Raw genomic sequence first — 4,781 nt, 5'->3', positions numbered from 1 at the left:
GTAATATATTTCCTTAGCTAAATTAGAATATGTACTGATTATACAATGTGAAATGAAATTAATCGAAGGCAACTAAAATAATAGATACAGGATCATTTCAGAAGGCTATACTGGTGGTCAGAATAATCAGTATTCAAGTCCTGCCACATCCTGAATGGGTGACTCAGAACAGGTCACTTTAACCCTTCAATGCCATACGGGATTTTTAAAGGCTATAAATTTGGAATACTTGATGATTTTCTGTTGGAAGAAATATTTTTCTCTCTAGAAGATGAGTAATTCAGCTAATAGATATTTATTAAGTGCCTGCAATGTGCCCATACCCAGTGAACTTGCAAGTTCATGATCACTACTCCTTCATCCCCAAATATATTTCTATTAAATATCCTTATGGAAAAATGAGGGATTTCTTACTATATTTTGTCACTATATATAATTATATGTGATAGATAATCATATGTAATAAGTTCATATATTGATATATGTTAATATAATGTATAAACATGTTTATTTGAATTATGTGGTATGAGATCATTTAAAGAGAAATGGAGGAGCCAAGATGGCAGAATAGAGAAAATGCTACAGCTAAACTCTCCAAATAAATTCAAAATAATATCTCAAATCTAATTCTGGAGTCATAGAGAAAACAGAACTTTGGATTAGGCATTTTTCCAGCCCAAAACAATTTAGGAGGTCATAAGAAGAGATCTGTGATACTGAGTTGTGGGCTGACACATGGTGGCAATGCCGACGGTGGGCCTTGGAGGTAAAGAGAACAGCAATACCTTCAGGAGCTCTTTAGTCAGAGACCATAAGGCAATCAGGCAATTTGTTAGAAAGTGACTACAGAGAACTCTAGTACTAGCACTGGGTATCAGAATTGTCCCTAACGACAACAAAGGAACCTACTCAATAACAAAATACTGTGATGATTAAGACACAAACTCAGAAGAAAACAGTGCCAAAGCACTTACAGAGTCTTACAGAAAAAAAAAAATGAACTGGACACAAGCCCAACAGGAATGACTGGAAGAATTAAAAGAATAAGAATGGTATAGTAGAAATTGGAGAAATGAGAGTGGTACAAAAAAATTATGAAAACATAATTAACAGTTTGATAAAAGAGTCAAAATGTTGAAAACTATAACCCATTAAAAATAACAAAATTGATCAAAGTGTAAAAGAGACACAAATCTTTACTGACAAAAATAACTCCTTAAAAAGTAGAATAGGCTAAATGGAAAAAGAGATACAAAAGCCTGTTCCAGAAAATAATTCCTTAAAAATTAGAATTGGGCAAATGGAAGCTACTAATTCCATAAGACATGAAGAAACAATGAAACAAAATCAAAAGAATGGGAAAAATTAGAACATAACATGAACTATCTCATTGGAAAAACAACTGACTTGAAAAAATGGATCAAGGAGATATAATTTAAGATTTATTTGACTAGCTGAAAACAATTATTAAAAAAAAAAAGATCTTATACAGCATTTTCAACAAATTACAGAAGAAAATTGCCCCAATATCCTAAGTCTAGAGAACAAAATAGAATCCACTGGATCACTTCCTGTGAGAGAGATTATAATACTCTTTGAGTATTATAATCAAATTCCAGAGTTCCCATTTCAAAGAGAAAAATATTTTTATTTTAAGCAGCCAGAAAGAAATAATTAAAATATTCATAGAGCCACAGTAAGTTTCACACAAGATTTAGTAGTTTTCTAGTTAAGTAAAGAGGAAGTAAAAAGGAATATGATTTTCCATATCATGGAAGTCAAAGAAACAAGAATACAACCAAGAATAACCTACTCAGCAAAATAGTATATTCCTTCATGGAAAAATACATATTTAATTAAATAGAAGATTTTCAAGCATTTCTGAAGCAAAAAATAGACATGAATCGAAAATTGGGCATTCAAACATAAGACTCAAGAGAAATATAAATAGGTAAATATGAAAAGAGAAATCATAAAAGACTCCATAAAGTTAGTGTTTGTATCTCTGTATGGGAAGAAGATGCGTATAATTCCTAGCAATTATGTCAATCAAAATCTCAAAAAGCTGTAAGGATAAGGAATAGAGATGCATTGGGAGAAGGGGAAAGGGAGAGAAAGAATGGAGAAAATTATTTTACATAAAAGAAATATACAAAGAAGAGATTTCACCTTAAAAATGTAAACTAGTGTGGTGGTAGGGTAATGCTTGAACCTCATTCTCATTAGAATTCATTCAAAGAGGGAAGAATACACACACACACATACACACACACACACACACACACGAGAGAGAGAGAGAGAGAGAGAGAGAGAGAGAGAGAGAGAGAGAGAGAGAGAGACTTAGAAGATAACTCCATGTGTGATCAAAATCATCTTTGCTTGGTAGGAATTCTCCAGAATACGTGTGCACATATTGGAGAGCCAGCTGTTAAACATATATTGGCACACCAGTGATTGAGATTATTAGGAATACTTTGGAAAGAGCTCTGATTTTGGACTCAAGAAATCAGATTAAATCATGCCTCTGTTGTATCACCACTTGTGTCACTTTAGGCAAATTAGTTAAATTTCCCAGACTAGATTAGTTTCCTCAATTGTAAAATGAAGGCACTAGTATTAATGATTCATGAGATTTTTTTCCAGCTACAGAGTAATGGCATTTCAACTGATAAATGATTTTCTCTGTCTCTGTCTCTGTCTCTCTGTATATACACACACATTCCTATATATACATAATTTTATATGTAAATATATACACATAATCTTCTATTTCCTCATCTGTAAAATAAGATACATCAAATGATTTTAATTGTCACTTCATTCTAAAATTTTATAATTCTTTTCTATAGACATTTCCACTTTTTATTCCTTTGCTCATTTTTTTTATTGGTTTAAAAGAATGCTTAGAACATAGAAAATGTTTAACATTTTTCATTCATTCAGATAAATTTTAGGAAGTATCAGAATTCATATTCAGCTAATTTGTGTCAGAGGTAATGACATTTATCTGGTCCATAACAGGTGCTCAATAAAATAGTAAGGTATATTATTGAATTATAAATTATGGGCTCTCAAAATTTCTAAATCTGATTAAAGATTTCCACCTTATCAATTCATTCTCAATTCATTGTTTTGAAATTATTATTGTTTTCTCCATAAAAAGAATCCCTGATTGCACAATTCCATTTAAGAAATGTTTTTTAGTTGCCTACTGTGTACAAGGGACTGCTATAGGCATTGGGGGTATGAAATTAAAAAGAAAACAATCCTTGACTTCAAAGAGCTTACATTTTACATTCTAGCATGTATATAAAAAAGTATAATGAGCATAGCAAGGAAAATTGAGGAGAAAGAACATTAAAAAAAACTAGAGGGATCAAGAAAGGCTCCATCATTGAAGTAACTTGAGCCTTTAAAATCCTGCGACCTTGAGCAATAGCAATGAGGAATTGTGCTTCAGTTATGGGCAATGGTTCACATAGGGATCTTTGACCAATTTCCAACTCAGAAAGGTAAGAATATAATTATAAAAGCAAGAGCAAATGATGAAGTTTAACCAACTAAAAGAAGTGTTCATTCCTTTGTTAAATTCAAGTATGTTCCCTGGTTAAATCAGAAGAGGAGTCTATCAATTGATTAAGCAAAAAAAAAAAAAAAAAAAGCCTCTGGGCTATAGTTCAAGAGCAGAGCAGTTTTAGCAAGTTGAAGCAAGAGCTAGAACTAGTGGATTATCCAGTTCTTCATGAAATAAAAGACCCCAAACTGTAGGATGAAAGATCTTTTTAGAACTGAAAGATTAGAAGTATGGCAATTAAAAAAATGAGGACTGGGACTTTAGGAGCTAGTCTATGTGGGCTGATTTTGCACAAAGCATGTTAGGGTAGATGACATGGCATTGAAACTTCATTTTTCTGATTACTGACACATTGCTGCCCCTTCCCCCACTCAATCCCCTCCATGCCCTGGCAATAATTATTTCTTTTCTACCATTGTGATCCCATCATTAGAGCCTATTTTTCTCCCTCAGCATGGGAAAATATGTTTCTTAAAAGTTTGTTTACCTTCCTTTGTTTTAAATATTTGCTTTGATTTTATAAATGGCATTAACCACAGGCATTTGTTAAACTGTGTGTACTTATTTGGAATGCAGTTTGAATGAGGCAAGTAAGGGGGGCATACAAGAAGAGCAGAGGAAATGAGAGGGATGAGACCCACAACATGATTTTATCTATGCTACATCTATGATTTTATCATTTTAAAAATGTGGGTGTGTTCCAGAGTACTATCTCTGGTTGGGGACTTGCAGCAAAGAAAAAAAGAGCCCTACATTCTATTTCTTGTTGTTGGGCTTTGTCAGTAATACATACTTATGCATTATGTATTCCTTTGTTAGAACTTTTTACAATATTTTTTTAAATGTTTATTTTTAGAAATCCATTGAAGCAATGATCCAGTATTCTGGTGGGACAAATAAAAGCTGATGATGTATAACAGAAGAACAGAAGAGAAATTAGAAATGTATGTATATATATATATATATATATATATATATATATATATATATATATATATACACATATGATTGGAGGAAGGAGAAAGCAGCTAAGTAGTACAGTAGATAATGCACTCCAGTGTCAGGAGTGTCAGAAAGACCATCAGAAAGACCTTAGTTCAAATCTGACTTTAGACACTTACTGATTTTGACACTTAACACTGTTGGCTATAGTTTCCTCATGTGTAAAGTGAGTTGGAGAAAAAAAGTGCAAATCATTCCAGTCTTT

This window comes from Antechinus flavipes, chromosome 6 (assembly GCF_016432865.1).
Source record: "Antechinus flavipes isolate AdamAnt ecotype Samford, QLD, Australia chromosome 6, AdamAnt_v2, whole genome shotgun sequence".
Taxonomy (NCBI): domain Eukaryota; kingdom Metazoa; phylum Chordata; class Mammalia; order Dasyuromorphia; family Dasyuridae; genus Antechinus; species Antechinus flavipes.
This window is presented reverse-complemented; position numbering follows the sequence as displayed.